The sequence below is a fragment of the Hemicordylus capensis genome, chromosome 1 (assembly GCF_027244095.1).
Source record: "Hemicordylus capensis ecotype Gifberg chromosome 1, rHemCap1.1.pri, whole genome shotgun sequence".
In the NCBI taxonomy this organism is placed as follows: Eukaryota; Metazoa; Chordata; class Lepidosauria; order Squamata; family Cordylidae; genus Hemicordylus; species Hemicordylus capensis.
The window spans coordinates 164,643,020-164,660,366 of NC_069657.1; positions in this window are offsets into that span (position 1 = coordinate 164,643,020).

The window sequence follows — 17,347 nt, forward strand, 5'->3', positions numbered from 1 at the left end:
ATGGCCCAGGCTACTCTGGAGGAGCTGGCTGGGCCGGAGGGGGAGGGGAGAGCCAGTTTGAACTGGGGCCGGTCTGGTTTGAACCTGGACTGGCACCCCCTTTTGGAAACCTGAACCACTCGAACTGACCCAGTTCTAGTTGGACTGGGCTTCGAACTGGACTAGTTCACACACCCCTACCATAGGAGCACACATGGCTCAGTGACTGGAGTTTTCTGGTAAGCTGGGCCTTTTTAGATCATGGGAATCTGCCCAATATTTGAATATAAAAAATTAAATGTATATTTAATTTTAAATATAAATATATAATTAATATCCCCTTTGGGGGAGCTACTTCAGGGGAGAGACGATGGCAAGGGCGGGACATTTTATCTAACTATTTGTAGGGGGGTACTCAATAGTGGGGCTTCTGTGTAATTAGTTTTAAAGTTGTTTTAGAATTGGGTTGAAGTTGCAATGTGTGTGGGTTTGTCTGGAGATGGGGAATCAGGGAGTGCCTTCGTTGAATGTGGGGCAGCTATTCCGGTGGTGGTGGGGAATTGAAGAAGTATCGTTGGCAGGTCAGCAGGCCATTCCAGGGGAAGGGTAGTGAGAAACCGAATAGCTGTCTCCCCTTCCGGCTGTCCTGCCAGCAATTCGACCTCGGGGAGCACTGCCAACAACCCACATAACCTTACCTTGCTCCTCTGCAATGCCAGGTCAGTCCAAAATAAATCAGAACTCATCCATGATTTGATTATGGATGAAGAGGCTGACCTGGTGTGTATTGCCGAGACTTGGTTGGGGGAGGCTAGTGGTCCAGTCTGGTCCCAGCTTCTTCCTCCAGGATATTCTGTAGAGGAGCGGGTGAGGGTACGTGGGCAGGGAGGTGGAGTGGCTGTGGTCTATAAGGATAACATCTCCCTTACCAGGGTCCCTGTTAGAGTATCAGACCATATTGAATGTGTGTACCTAAGTTTGGGGACCAGGGATAGATTGGGACTTCTGTTGGTGTACCGATCGCCCCGCTGCCCAACGGATTCCTTTACTGAGCTCACGGAATTGGTCGCGGAGCTTGCGTTGGAGTCTCACAGACTTTTGGTGCTGGGGGACTTCAATGTTCATTTCGGGACCAATTTGTCCGGGGTGGCTCAGGAGTTCATAGCGGCCATGACAACTATGGGCCTATCCCAAGTGGTCTCTGGACGGACGCATATTGCAGGTCACACGCTTGATTTGGTCTTTTATTCTGATCAGGGTAGTGTTCCGTGGGTGGGGACTCCTACGATCTCCACGTTGTCATGGACGGACCACCATCTGGTTAAGGTTGGACTTACAGCCACTTCCCACCTCTGCAGGGGTGAGGGGCCTATTAGAATGGTCCACCCGAAGAGGTTTTTGGATCCGGTAGAATTCCAAGACGCCTTGGAGGGATTTAATGTTGGCTCTGCCGGTGATCCTGTTGATAAGCTGGTTGAGAATTGGAACAACTTGCTCACCAGGGCAGTAGACACGATTGCTCCTAAGCGTCCCCTCCGACCTGCTTCAAAACTGGCCCCTTGGTATACGGAAGTTCTACGGGGGCTGAAGCGGCAAGATAGGCGATTGGAGCGCAAGTGGAGAAGGACTCGACTTGAATCCGACAGATTATGTCATAGAGCACACTTAAAGATCTATGCTCAGGCGATACGTGCAGCAAAGAAGCGGTTCTTTTCTGCCCGTATTGCTTCTGCGAACTCGTGTCTGGCGAAGCTGTTCAGGGTTGTGAAGGGACTTGTATCTGCCCCCCCCCCCCGAACCAGAATTTGGAGCCATCAGTTATTCACTGTGACGTGTTTAAAGAATTTTTCGCAGATAAAATCTCTCGGATCCGGGCCGACTTAGACGGAGACACCACAATTAATTTGATGTCTGAATTGGAGGTGTCCAACAACTCCTCTTATGCAGTTCGACTGGATCGGTTTCAGTCTGTGACTCCTGAGGATGTGGACAAGCTGCTTGGAGTGGTGAGGCCTACCACTGGTTCTCTTGATCCTTGTCCAACATGGCTTGTTCTATCTAGTAGGGAGGCTGTTGTAGGAGGCCTGGTGGAAATCATAAATGCTTCTCTGAGGGAAGGCAGGATGCCTCCTTGTCTCAAGGAGGCAATCATTAGACCTCTTTTAAAGAAGCCTACATCAGATCCCTCAGAGTTGAGCAACTATAGGCCTGTCTCCAACCTCCCATGGCTGGGCAAGGTAATTGAGAGGGTGGTGGCCTCTCAGCTCCAGGCGGTCTTGGAGGAAACTGATTATCTGGACCCATTTCAAACTGGCTTCCGGGCGGGCTATGGGGTGGAGACTGCCTTGGTCGGCCTGATGGATGATCTTTTGTTGGGAATTGACAGAGGAAGTGTGACTCTGTTGGTCCTCTTGGATCTCTCGGCGGCTTTCAATACTATCGACCATAGTATCCTTCTGGAACATCTGAGGGTGTTGGGGGTGGGAGGCACTGTTTTACAGTGGTTTTGCTCCTACCTCTTGGATAGATTCCAGATGGTGTCGATTGGAGATTGTTGCTCCTCTAAATCTGAGCTTAAGTATGGTGTCCCTCAAGGCTCCGTACTCTCTCCAATGCTTTTCAACATCTACATGAAACCGCTGGGAGAGATCATCAGGGGATTTGGAGCGGGATGTTATCAGTATGCTGATGACACCCAGGTCTATTTCTCCATGTCAACTTCTTCAGGAGATGGCATATCTTCCCTGAATGCCTGCCTGGAGGCAGTAATGGGCTGGATGAGGGAGAATAAACTGAAGCTGAATCCAGATAAGACGGAGGTACTTGTTGTGCGGGGTCGGAACTCCAGAGACTATTTTGATCTACCTGTTCTAGATGGGGTCACACTTCCCCAAAAGGAACAGGTCCGCAGTCTGGGAGTACTTCTGGATTCACACCTCTCCCTGGTTTCTCAGGTTAAGGCGGTGGCCAGGGGTGCTTTCTATCAGCTCCGGCTGATACGCCAGCTGCGCCCATGTCTCGAGATCAGTGACCTCAAAACAGTGGTACATTTGTTGGTAACCTCCAGACTTGACTTCTGTAATGCGCTGTACGTGGGGCTGCCTATGTACGTAGTCTGGAAACTTCAGTTGGTTCAGAATGCGGCAGCCAGGTTGGTCTCTGGGTCATCTCGGAGAGACCACATTACTCCCTTGTTGAGGGAGCTACACTGGTTGCCAATTGGTTTCCAGGCAGAATACAAAGTGCTAGTTATAACTTATAAAGCCCTAAACGGCTTGGGCCCTGGGTATTTAAGAGAACGCCTTCTTCGTTATGTGCCCCACCATCCACTGAGGTCACTTGAGGAGGTTTGTCTCCAGTTACCGCCAGCTCGTCTGGTGGCCACATGGAGACAGGCCTTCTTGATTGCTGCCCCGAGATTGTGGAATGCGCTCCCTGCTGAGATGTGATCCTCCCCATCCCTGACTATTTTTAAAAAACATCTGAAGACCCACCTCTTCACCCAAGCTTTTTCAGCTTTTTAAATTTGTAGTTTTAATTTTATACTGTTTTAGGGCTTTTAGCTGTTTTGTTGGTTTTACTGTGTTTTAATAGTTTGATTTTAATTGTTAATTTGTTTTAATTGTTTTTATCATGTTGTGAACCGCCCTGAGCCATTTTTGGAAGGGCGGTGTATAAATTTAATAAATAAATAAGTAAGTAAGTAAGTAAGTAAATAAGAACAGTTCCACACATTTCTCTGCCATGCCAAAACTAGTTGTTATTTAAGACATATGAATAAATACAATGCCTGTACCATGGTGACAAATCCCAACTGCTCTGAGAAAGAAAAATAAATCAGGTAGAGGAATAGATTCCACCAGAAATTTCCTTGATCAAGATGTAACAAGTCATAGCATGTTCCAGGAAGGAAACAGCGTTTTAAAATACAATATAAACCACCTCAGTATTAGCCAGAAGAGTAACTAAATATAATACTCTTAAGTTATTCCTCCAGAACTAGTCATCAATAGACATTATAGTTTATCATTACATTGGGAAGAAACGGAGGAAGGAAAATGTTTATTGCACAAACCAATGTGGTTCTTAAGTTATGCTTTGATATCCAGTCCAAATCCTGAGGGAAGCTTCAAGTCAGCCACTTCTTTGGGGTGATATGGTGTTGAAAGATATATTGTGGAAAGCCATAATGCTTTGGGGAGAAATTTAGTAAAACTATTTACATTGAAATGAAACTCAGAAAGTTCAGCTGATCAGAAGAGGGCTCTTCTTCTTCTTCTTCTTCTTCTTCTTCTTGCAAAGCTAATTTTAGTAAGTTTCACCCTTAAAAATGCCTTTAACTCAGTTTTCTTTTTGTACTAATTATGTGATCCCACCTTCAAATAAGAAGCACAGACAATTAAATGCTTACATTAGGTCTTGTCAATAGATGCACATGAACACCAAAACCATGACATAGCTCTGCAGGATATTATTCTGGTTTCAAGTGAAATACTATGGGTTGGCATGACTAAGTTACATTGAAATTAATGGGACTTGTTAGTCACAACTAGCTTGTCTCATTGATTTCCATGGTGCTTAGTCATGACTTTCTTCAGATACAACCCTATGTTGTGAATAAGCATTTTCATGTGCAAACACATATGGCAGCCTCCCTGACTCTTATTTATACTATATTGTGCTTGTAATAGTGAAGCCTATGACAACAATATTGTCATATTGTTATCCATATAAGGAGCTTGTTGATATCCTAGAATATTCTAGTTGCTCAGGGGATGAAGCTGTCATGAACAGAATCAATCCAGCAACATGTGTGAGGAAAAGGAAAGTTGTCAGTTTGGAATTCAAACTTCATCAATAACTTTGTAAAGCAGGCTCAGGATAATGTCATCTGACATGGAGACTAAGAGGCAGGAACACAAAGGCAGGATAGCCAAAGAAATGGAGAAGAGTAGCTGCTGCAGTGAGATACAAAAATCTGAGAAAAAGAAGCACAGAGAATATAGAAAAAGAGTTGAAAAAAGGAGAGACAAAGGGAAAGGGGACTTTCACAAAAGGGGACATTAGTTAAAGGACTCAAAAGCAGTAGAAGTTGCTGTTGATGAGAGAGAGGGGAAATCTGTTTAAGTGAATAATACAGTGAATAATACATAGAATAATGTAGTGAATAATACATTGTATTAATATTAGTCCCACCTAGGAGGAACATTAACACCTAGTTTCAATGTTAGTCCCTGTGTTAATATTAATCCCACCTGGAAGAGACTGCTTTCCCCTGTAAATGATATTCTCATGGTGATGGTGCCCTCCCATGGCCTTGTGCTGCAGAGAGGGCTGTTTGTCCCAGCCCCATCCCTAGCACGGGCCCTAGAACGGGCCCTAGAAGACTTATGATTGGCCACTGGCCTAGATGGGGGCGGGGCTAGCGGGGCTACTCCAGCAGCTCCCCACCCAAACCCTTCAGTTCAGTGGTGGCTTTTGTCGGAAGAGGAGCTCACTCATGCGGCTCCTCCACGTTGCTGGGCAGCCTGCGGAGGATGTCAGGGGTTGGCCTTGGCCCTCAGGGCGATGTGGCTTCAGCATTTGGCGGGCGGCTCAGTGGCAAATGGTGGAATACCGGAGGGCATCAGCGGTGCTTCCATCGCGTCGGTGCTCTGGTTTGGGAGTTTCGGCCCAACAGTGAACGGGCCCTGAATGTCCGGGGGGCGGTAGCCTCAGCTGGGGGGGCGATTGCGATAGGACCCAGTGCCACTCGGGCGGGAAGGCCCAGTGGTATTGGGGCATTTGGCCTTGTGGCTTCGTAGGCTTCGGTCCTGCCTTGTGTGGGCGGGAGGCCTGGGTCAGTGGGTATCTCCCGGTGGGTGGTGTCTGGCCCTGCCTGTGCTGGGCTTGCTTGGGCCCTTGGGTGACAAGGGGGCGTCCTTGCTGGAGGTTTTTTTCTTGAATTGATTGGGGTCCTAGCTCCCTGGGGTACATTTTTTGGCGAAGCTGGGGGTGGCACTTTGTACAGTAAGCAAGTTGCTGGCACTGTAGGGCTACAGGGGTCCATCTAGGGGCCTGTCTCTTCTCCCTACCCCTTTTTTTCTTCTGTCATAATATCCCCTTTTCTAGGTAGACTAAGGGGTCTGTGCTTGCCTGATATGCCACCCAAGAAAGCAAAAGGCAAGACTGGGGGCTGGCCAGTCAGGGCCCCTCATCAGCCTGTGCCACAGTCGTCTTCTTCTGATGAGGAGGAGGATGCTGACATAGTGCAGATTAGGGGTCTTATTCAGCGCATGGAAGCCCTTGAGCGCACTAAGAAAGCTCCCTCTGATAAAGGAACTGGCCCTTCAGGGCTGTCCACCTGGTCTAGGAAGCACACATGGGGGGCTTTAAAGGTGTTGGGAATTCGCTCTGGTAGGAGAAACCCTTTTTCGTTATAGCAGAGTGCACAAAGGCACAACACAGCAGAATTTGGTTTGGCATGCGTGTATGCTGAGAGTAAAGTAACTTGGAGCCAGTTCATAGTTTCAAATTAATATAAATTGTGTTTATTAGAGAACTCCATTCTAGATAGGAAAGTGAGGATCTCTAATCTATCTATCTAGTTGGATGCAGATGGATTCTGCATCTCTGCACACATGGTGCAGGGGAGAGGAGTTTGCATGTTGCAAGGCAGAAGGAACAGGAAGAAAAGGGGAGAGAGGAAGGAAGTGGCTGGAAGGAAGGAAGTGTCCCTAAGAGTAGCAATCTACATTCCAAAGGGATAGTGTCAGAGCAGTAGAGAAGGGATGACCAGTGTCTTGACCCTCTAGCCCTCTGACTCACTAGTCTGTCCTCCACTGTCTTTTAGACAAGAGACAGCGCAAAGTCCTTCACTTCCAACAAAAGGCACAGTTACTAAAACCTTTATCTGACAGACTGGTGTCCTTGGAAGGTGGTGCAGCTCCAGTTGTTCCTGCTGAGACGGGCAACCAAGTGAATTCCTTGCAGAAGCTGCCTGCGCCTAGTGGGCCTCCTGTTACAGCATCACTGGTGACAGCAAATCTCGCCCTTGATGTGCCTGCGGTCCCGGGGTCTGGGGACCCAAGTTCAGTGGAGGTTACAGCACTTTATCCCTCAGGTGAAAGCGATACACACACCACACGAAGGTACCAGCCAGTGACCTGTGTATCCCTGGCTGATACCTGCTTTCACTGGTTGGGGCATGAACCCATTCTGGGCCCTACCAACACAAGCTTGGACAGGGGGTTCTTACCTAGCTTGCCAGGGGTATAGCCAGTACATAGGGGGCAGCTGAGCAGGTGTGGAGGAGGGCCACATCACAGCCGGTGACACCTGTGGTAAGTGCTACCGAGAGTGTAGGCTTTTACCCTATGGGAGTATTACCATCCCCCCAACATGCCCCCTATGGGGTTGTTGCACTTCCCCTAGGGGATCATCTGTTACCGGCAATCAGGGACAAGATACTCAAGGGAGAGTACTTTGATATTTTTAGTTTATTGTTCCGTAAGCTGAGGTGAAACATAAAGAAGGGGAATCCTGCAAGGACCATGAGGTCACCAAGAGGAAGCCAGTGGAGAAGACCTGGAATAACTAGCTCTCCAGTTTTACAATCTATATGGGGGTGATTTTGAGGGTTCAGCCTGCTAACGGGCCAGGTTTGGTGAAATATTTAGTTATTATACACGGTGTGGTCTCCGATTTCGTGGGTTCTGCTTGGGAGCGGTATGACGAAAGCTTCCACATGAGGGCAGCCTTAGACCCAGACCTCCCATGGGATGTCCCTTTGCAGGAGTTGTGGCTGGTTATCATGTCCTCCTCCTGCCCCATTGAGGGTGATAGGTCTGATAGTGGGCATTTGCTGTCAAGGCGTTTGGCCACCACATCTCCCTCTGGTGTAGGCCAGCAGTGGGTTCAACCCCACTTGGTCTGCTGGGAGTGCAACAGGGGGCGGGGATGTACCAGGTTCACATGCAGGTTCCAGCATGTGTGTGGTTTCTGTGGGGCCAAACACCTGAGTTCATCCTGTCCTCATTCCAGAGGAGTGGGCCAGGACCCAGGAACTGGACCCAGGCCTGGGGGTAACAAGAAAGGCAATCCGCCTTCCCCTCCTGCAGGAAAGGGGACTCAGCCCAATTAAGCTGTCACTGCTGGTGAAGCTGTTAGAAGCTTATCCCTATCAGGGGGTGGCTGTTTTCCTAAGTTCTGGTTTTAGAGAGTGTTTTAGGATCCCATCATCATTGCGATGGAAGGCTTTTATGGGACACAATCTTAAGTCCATGATAGGCATGGAAGCTGTGGTGAAGGAATATCAGCAAGGAAGTGGTGGTCGGGAGGGTTTTAGGGCCTTTCGATAGTCCCCCCTTCCCTAACTTGAGAGAGTCACCTTTGGGTGTGGTCCCAAAGAAGACCCCGGGCGAATATTGCCTGATCCATCACCTGTCGTATCCCAGAAGATCTTCAGTTAGTGACAGGATACCTGACCACCTGTGTTCAGGGAGGTATGCATCATTTGATGAGATGATTAAGATGGCTTGAGACTGTGGGGTAGGCGCCCTCTTTGCTAAGTGTGACGTCGAATCTTCCTTTTGCCTCTTGCCTGTTCATTCCTTGGATTTCGACTTGCTGGGCTTTTCCTTTCCTTTGCAGGAAAATGTTACTTCAACAGAGCTCTCCCTATGGGTTGTTCTGTCTCATGTGCGGCCTTTGAGGCCTTCAGCATGTTATTAGAATGGACTTTGAGGAAGAAGAAAGGCAAGTTGTCCATGGCTCACGCTTTAGATTATATTCTTTTTGCTGGGAGGAGGAATTCCCCCGAATGTCACCATTTGTTAGAGTGTTTTGTTCAGTTGACCAGTGAGTTGGGCGTTCCCTTGGCGCAGGGTGACAGAGGGACCCACAACCAAGTGTCTTTTTTGGGGATTGAGTTAGATACGGTGGTGGGCTGTTCTCGACTTCCAAGGGAGAAGTTGGTAGTCTTGCTGGGTCTTATCAGGTCTCTAGGGCACACACATAAGGCCATGCTTTCGGGAGTTGCAGGTTGTAGTGGGTCATCTTGACTTTGCCTGCAGGGTGGTGGCTCTGGTAGGGCCTTCCTGAGGTGCCTGTGCAACCTCATGGCCAGGTTGAGGTTGCTGCACCACAGGGTCCACATCACAGAGGGCATCAGGACTGATTTGGCAGTGTGGGAGACCTTCCTGTGGGAATTTAATGGGGTGTCTTTTTGGAGGTGTGAACAACCCCTGGAAGCTGAGCTACAGGTACATTACGATGCAGCCAGGGGCGTTGGTTTTGGGATATATTTCTGAGGCCGGTGGTGTTTTGCCCACTGGCCAGTGAGCTGGGTTAGTGAAGGGGTTACACCAGAATTGTTTCCCATCGTTGTAGTGGCACACCTCTGGGCTGGGGAGTTTGCTAACTCTACAGTTTGGTTCTGGTGTGACGACCAGGTGGTCCAGGTGGTCCATTCTCAGACGTCTCACTCCCCACGGGTCATGGGCCTGCTCCGGGCTTTTGTCCTTCACTGCCTTAGTTCCAACATCTTGTTTATGGCCCGGCATGTCCCGGGGCTGCAGAATGACATCGCTGACGCCCTGTATCGCTTTCAGGTGGACAGATTCAGGGAGTTAGCGCCCAAGTCCATGCTGGATCCAGAACCCATGCCAGAAGTCCTGTGGTAGCTTGGCAAGTAGAAGCCCGGTGAGCCTTTGAGGTTTCACTGATGCCCAGTAGCAGGGCTAGTTATTTCACCAAGGTAGCTGCTTTTGCCACTTTTAGGAGGGGTGAGGGCCTTCCTGAGGACTGGCTGGTCCCTGTCGCACACCAAATGCAGTTCCTGGTGTCCTTGCATACCGTGGGTAGGGCTATTTCTACCCTGAGTGGCTATGTGGCGGCTCTGTCTTTTGAGGCACAAGCCAGAGGAGTTGGGGACAACATGAGTGATTGCCGGGTGCGGCGGATGTTGGAGGATTGGTCCAGAGGACTTCCAAACTGTCTGGATCAGAGACGACTGATGACCTTGGGGCTGGTATCCGCTTTAGTGGGGCAGTTTCAGTCATCATGTAATTCCCAGTGGGAGGTGGTTTTGTTTCAGGCGGCCTCCCTGGTTTCCGTCTTTGGAGCCTTTAGGCCAAGCGAGGTTCTTCCCCGCAGCAAGCGAGCACACAGGGATCAGTGTCTGCAGTTTGGTGACTTGTCTTTCTTGAAAGGGAGCGCACAGTTGTTCCTGCATTCAACTAAAAGTGACCAGAAAGAGAAGGGGCGTGTGGTCAGCTTAGCTTTAGCCTCGGACACCCTCATGTGCCCTGTAGCCGTGCTTCAGTGATATGTAGCCCTGCAACCTATTTCTGGGGGTTGCCTGCTGTGCACAAGGATCAAGATCCATTGACCCAGTATCAGTTGTGGTCAATTTTGAAGAAGGCGCTTGCCTCGCTGGGTGAATCAGCACATGCATTTAGTTTGCACTCATTTCATTTTGGTGCCGCAACAACTGCCAGTCGCCTGGATTTTCAGGACGACAAGGTCAAAAAGATTGGGCGTTGGAGGTCCAAAGAGTTTCTGCGTTATGTGTGCTAAGCGCATTCTGACCAGCCATTGCTGGTGTTTCATCTATGTGTTTTCTTGGCAGGTGCTGGCAGAGCAGCGGCTCCTGTTCGAGATTTAATCTGCAGCCACTCCCTGGTCTTCTGGGCCTTCAAGCGGGCCAGCACCTCCCAGTTTGGTACCCAACTCGGTTTGGGGAAGCATGCCAGTTTGTACTGGCTTGGGATGTGCGGGATGCTGTGGAGTCAGTTGCTCCCAGGCGTGGGGGATTGTTTAGTTAGAAACCCACCCCCCACCCCGATATCCTGGTTATACATTTGGGGGAGAACGATTTGGGTAAGCAGACTGGACTCTCCATTATACAGCAGGCCTCCTCTGATTTTGCGGTTTTGCAGGATTGGATGCCAGGGGTGTGCATGATCTGGGTAGAATGGCTGCAGCACCGAGTCTGGCGAGGGATTCAAAGTTAAGGGGGTAGAGAGGGCTTGACAGAAGGCTTGGGTTGCCATTGGAAAGCTTGCAATCACTTTGCGGGGGGAGGGGGGAGTAATACTGCAGTCAGGCTTAACTCATGCCCAGCCTCTATTATTTCAGCCTGTCATGGACCACTTATCAGTGCAGGGGTGTGACCTTTATATCAAAAATTTGAGGAGGAGGCTTGCTGAGGTCTTGGAGAGTATTGGAGCAGGGAGGTCAAGCTAGTTAACCTCCCTGGGTGTCAGGGACAGTGCGGGCTGGGTGGTAAGTGAAGAGGGATGTAACATCAGTGAGCACCCTTGGACAGTTAAATGGGTAGCTTGGTCAATCGCTCCCATGTGGTTTTTGCAGCCCAGGGATGATGATTTGCCATGAAACATGCTTCAGGAGTCATTTCACAGATCCTAGGGCTTAGCGGTCCGGGGTGTGTGAAGGCCTAGAAGTTGTCCAGACCCCTGTTGGGGTTGACTATGAAGGGAAAGGAGCGGGTTTTTACCTGCGTCCTTCCGGAGTCAGGGTGCGTTGCCCACGCAAGACACGGGGAAGGACTGTGAAGTCTGAACCCGTCTTTTTCAGTCTTGCACTGTCTGGGGAGGCTGGAGTGTTTGCCCTCCTACATTCCGCTAACTCAAATTAATTTGAGTAATACAGTTGTGGCCCATTATCCCCACTATATTGTTGTCTGTGTCTTCTTGGGGCTAGGGTCTGGGGACAAACATGCAATTTTCTAAAGAAAAAAAGAGAGGAAAAAATAAGTATTCCAATGCACATAACTTTTCTTTTATACTGAAATGAACTACAGACTTACTCCTGCCAGTTTGATCTGGATTTCTAACAGTGCTAAATGATGCAATATTCACATATCTTTCCACTACTGTTTTGGAACAACAAAAGAAATTCAAGTGAGTTATTTCTAGAACTTCATATGTAAGCAAACTTTTGTTTTCAACTTTTGGGCCAGATTTACATCTTGTTCCCATGAGCCACTGCATCGCAAGTATGATTGGGCACAATAACTATTGTAGCAATGAAATGCCACAAAATGGGTGGAGATAAGAGGACTTGGACAAGGGTGGTCTTTTAAAGAAACTATGTCAGAGCTATGCTAAGCTTAAGAACTATACCAGGATAGCTCTTTAAAAACCATGAGAAATTTACAGCTCAAGAAATGACTGATTAGGTCAAATCAATACTGAAACTCAACCTCAACCCACTCCACTGCCATTTGGCCTTAGATGGTTAGCTTAGGCTTGCCAGTCATAGTGCTGCAGTGATTGAAGAAGAGAAGACACACTTAACAGAATTATTTCTTTGATACACATCTTAAAGGTCTGGATCTGGAAACTTGGCAATAAAAATTCTTGGCATTGCCTGTCCACATGCTTAAAAAAAATAAAATTTGGCCATACTACATAACCCCTCTACTGTCTAGGCCCTATGTGAGTTTCCCCCCATATCATAGATTCTTCTTGGCTACTCTTTTCTGCACCCCCATAGCTCCACCACTGTTATTTCACCATTAGTAAGTAGGCACACACCTATGATGAGGCAATGAATGGTATGGCTTTGCCAGATATTCAAGACTGGCAAGGCTGTACAGATTGTCCTGTTCAGAGTCAGGGATAGTTTTCTTTCGGGACATAGAGTGTACAGGCATAAAACAGTACAATTAAACAGCAGGGTTTAGTATTCAAGTGTGATTTACAGGCCTGTCTGAGGGACCTGTCAAGAGTGCCATTATTAGCCCATAGTAATACTGGGAGAATAATGAATTTTAATCCAAGTACTTTAACCAAGTCCAAGAAACCTCTTCTCACCCACTCTCCTGTTTTTCAAGGAGTTCTTGCATAAGATTTCTATAGTATGTTTAGATAGGAAAACTCAACATAATCTATATTCAAATCTTAATTTTAATGTTTTAGCTATTCCACATTTTCCTTTTTGACATCATTTTCCAGGAGATCATTATCCCTTATATGTTTGTCTGTTAGAACTCATATTGAAATTCAGGTAACGCCAGAGACACTGAGCATAACAAAGAGTGCCAGCAGAAAGGTTATGTTTAGCTATGTAAAGCTACCATGCCTTTAGCAGACTGTGGGCTCTTTGAACAGTAATTGTTTGTATCTCTTATTATCATGGGCTTTATACGGTTTCCAAAGGGCCCATTTTCTTCTGCATGGGACCTTTTTGCCCACCATTACTATTGATTTCATAACAGCAACCCCCCCCCACACACACACAGAGGCTCAGTAACTGCTGAAAAGACATATTTAAAAGTCGCCTTAGCAAGTTCATGCAGTAATTTCACAGAGGAAAGCCTGCCTAATAGAGTTCCCTGGCCACATTTTCAAAACACATTCCTTCAGTGGCAGTTTTGAACATATGTTTTTGATAAATTCTTGCTTCAGAAGCAAAGATTGACAGTAAAACCAAACGCTTTGATACTTATATAAATTGCTAAGTGGTTGCACTGGAAAGTACATTTCAATTAATATGTCACATTGCATCACGGGTGGCTTAAGTTGGCTGCTTCCTGGCTGTTTAATAGCAGCATTCAGGTTTACCCTAAATCTGTTACATGCAGTACAGTACAATTAGCTTGTCAGACTATTTTCTGAATGCCGATTTTAAAATCGAGTTAACTAAGGTTGCCAGGTCACAACCTTGAGGTGTCCACCTCATATTCCTTTACATTTACTACTGAACTGGATACAAGGAGTTGTGGCTTCTCCTGTCCATTTCCTCCTGGTTCCTTTATCCACACTCCTACCTCTCCAATTTGCCCTGCTGTGCCTAAAGCTGTGCTCACTCTAGAGAACCAGAATATGTAAAGGTACAGAGACTCCCCAGGTTGGGACCAGGCAACCCTGGTGTTAACTAATATAGCCAAAGCACTTACAGTGCAGGGCACCATAACGTCCCATTTTAGCTAAAGGGATAACTTCCCACTTAGTGATAACTTCCCATTTACAGTTTAAAGAGAAAACCCCATTCCACCCTGAACTTATTAATAAAAGAATCTGCACCCTTCCCCAAATGCATGAAGTTCTTGTGAAAGAACACCAGAGCAACCCAGCAACATTTCCCTTCATAAGGGGAGGAAGAAATAATAACAGTTCCATGATGTCTGGGGAGGTGCCCTGCTGTCCCATGAGATATCCTTTTCAATGTGGTAGTGATGTGATAGATCTTCCAGTTGCTGGTGTTCTAGCTCAAGTAACCTACAGGTGACAGTAAGAATGGAAAGCGCTTCCATTCCAGAGCGAAGCTTCCCACCCCTCGGCCCCACCCCCAGTGAAACTTTAAAAAGTGGTTTGGAGTTAGTGCTCCATTACTGTAGCTGGAGCTTCCCATTCATCTAGTCTGCAGTTATTATTGTGCAAGAACACAGAGGAAATGTTTTCTTTTTAAAGTCAGAAAATAACATTGGGGAGGGGACACACACACACACGTACTCCCCCTATTATCTTCACTACCTGGGCACAGGTGAATGCACCAATAGGAAGCAGGAGGAATGGGCCTCCTCTGCAACCGAAAAAGGAGGAGGAGGAGGAGGAGGAAGAAGAAGAAGTTGTTTTCCTCCCTTCTCTCTCCATTTCCAACCCTTGCTCTCACCCAGTACTATATTCTGTGTGCCTACATGAGGACCCATGAACTGAAATTAGATATGAACCCAAATGTCAATGGAATGTGAACTTCAATGGCTGAGTGGAGAGACACTGCTTAACACTTTCCACTCCAGTCCATTTAAAGCTCAAATTTTCACTCCATTGGCAAATACAGATTCTCCATATCTTCCCTATATAATATTTGTATCTTCCCACTTCTCAGAAGATAAATCAGCCAGGGAAGATAAATCTTTTGCTGAAAAACAACCAACAGGAAAAGACTTAGCCTCATCCTGCCATTCAGACACAACCTGCCTAGGCTACTACTAGAGATGTGCAAACTGATTAGAGTTTAATTGATTCAAGCTCTAATTGGGCCGATTCAAGTGATTTGAATTTGAATGGAATCACCCATAGAATAAAGGGCTTGATTGAAGTTCAAATCAAATCAACCCTGATGTGAGCTTGAATCTATTTGAGTGGTTCTGATGGACTTCCCTCCCTTGCTGATTGGTTTCCTGGCACTGGCTTCCAATTGACTTGAGATTTTCTTGCTTCTTGGTTGGCTTGTTATCATGCAAATCAATTGTTGTCATGGACAAAGGTGCCCCCCATTGGCTGGATGGAGCGAGGAGGGAAGGGAAACAAAAAAGGAGTAGGGGTGTGCACAAACCCACAATTGCAGTTTGATTCAAATCCAAATCAAATTTCACCCGAACTGCATTCCACTGAACCAGTTTGGTCAAACCGACCAGGCAGTCCAATCCATTTGGCCAAACCGGTTTGATGGTTTGAACAGCAATACGTGTAAAGGGGGATCTGTTGAAGATTCCCCTTTACAAGTAAGAACTTAGACTTCATTTCTTACCACTCCCCTGCCATTGCTTTTAATGTTGAACCTGTGAGTATAGGGGTGGAGGAATCCACCGAAGGGTGGTGGCGGAGCAGCACGAGAAAGATAGTCTAAGGTAGTTTAAGTCTTCCTTAGAAGGTAGTCTAAGTCTTCCTTACAAGAACCTGGCCTGGCCTGGCCTGGCACAACTGCTGGCACCACCACTCACCATTTACTGCCCCCTATTGCAGCCCAATCACCATTGGATTGCTCTTTAAGCAGGGTGCCCACATTGTGGTGGTGCAGTTCTAGCCTCCGTGGATGCCGGAATTCCAGCAATTGGGCTGCCCTGGGGGGCAGTGAGCCGTTCCTCATGGTGCCACTGGCAGTCACGCTGGGCCAGTAAGAACCTTAAACTACCTTTCTCGCTGCTCACCTGCTGCAGCTTTTTGATGTTGAACCGGTCTGCTTGAACTGGTCTTGGTTCGGTTCAATCACAGACCAAACCGGCCCCAGTTTGGTTCACGATCAAGCTGCCGAACCGGCCCAGTTCAATGTGAACCAGTTTGACATCAAACATTTCATGCACACCCATAAAAAGGAGGGAATGTTTTCAAAGGGCCTTGGGAGAGGAGGCAGAGAGAGCCTGTAGTGTGCCCTTGAAGAGGATAAATCAGGAGAGGAGGGAGGGAAGAATCAAGGAAGGTATGATTTTGTGGTTTTCTTTTCTCAGCATTGAGTATAATATACTGTGCTGTTGCTGCTATATTATTAACTTTCTGGTTTTTCTGGATCTCAGATTAACAAAGGCAGAATATGGGTGCCTTTCTTCCTTTCTTGAGTTGGGGTTTGGTCTGCTTGTGAGATGGTGTTGTGGCAAGAAATGGACAGTGGCATCTCAGCTCTTTGTGTGTGTGATATTTCTTGGTGATTGCTGTGATGTGCTGCATACCTGGCCTTGAGATTAAATTGTGCTTCATTCACTGCTCTGTTCTGTTCTACAATCTGCATTCTGCATTGCAAGGTGTACACAGTAAAATGTGGCTGCAGATGTTGTTCTAGTTTAGTTTATGCTGGCCTTGGGCCGAAATAAACAAATACATACATAGTTTAGTTTATGGCCATGCTTGCTGGTTGCTAAGAATGCTATGGCAGCTATTCCAGTGCTGAAGTAAACAGTCATAATTGTGTGTGAGTGAGCAACTTGTGCCAATGATGTTACTGCAATGCAAGCACTGTGGCTGGCAGTGGATTCTGGGTCAGTAATTCTTCTTTGGACATTTCTGGACTGTGTGTTTGGCAAAATGTGGTGTTCTGTGTTGGTAGGGACTGTGTGCTTCTGTTCTGCAGTGTATTTCAAGGCAGGGTTGCAAAATTTGTGCACTCTGCTTGTTTCAGCCATAGGGAACAATAAGGAACTCAAAACACCCCATTGTTCCCCATGGGTAGCTCCTAGGGACACCAAAGTGGGCTGGGTGGTACAGCATGATGGGTGTTAGCTACCGCCCAACCCACAAAATAAATGGGCAAGCAGACGACTTTTAATAAATCCAAACCTTTCCCCAAACCGCCCATAGGATGGGTGGTAAGTAGTACCCTTCATGTGCTACCACCCAGCCCACTTTGGTGTCCCTAGAACCTACCCACAGGGAACAATGGGGTGATTCAAGTTCTCCATTGTTCCCAATGGCTGAATCACTCGAATCTATTCGAGTTAATTCATCGAAAGAGTCGGCAATGGCTCTTAAATTCAATTAATCAGTTTGAGTATTTTGTAATTCAATTTGAGCTCAAATTGATTAGCAAAATCTGATTCGTGCACATCTCTAGCTACTACACACATGCATGCACACAGAATAATGAAATTCAAATCATAGAACTACATATAACCTGTAGCTTGAATGTAGATTTGCATGTTTTAATT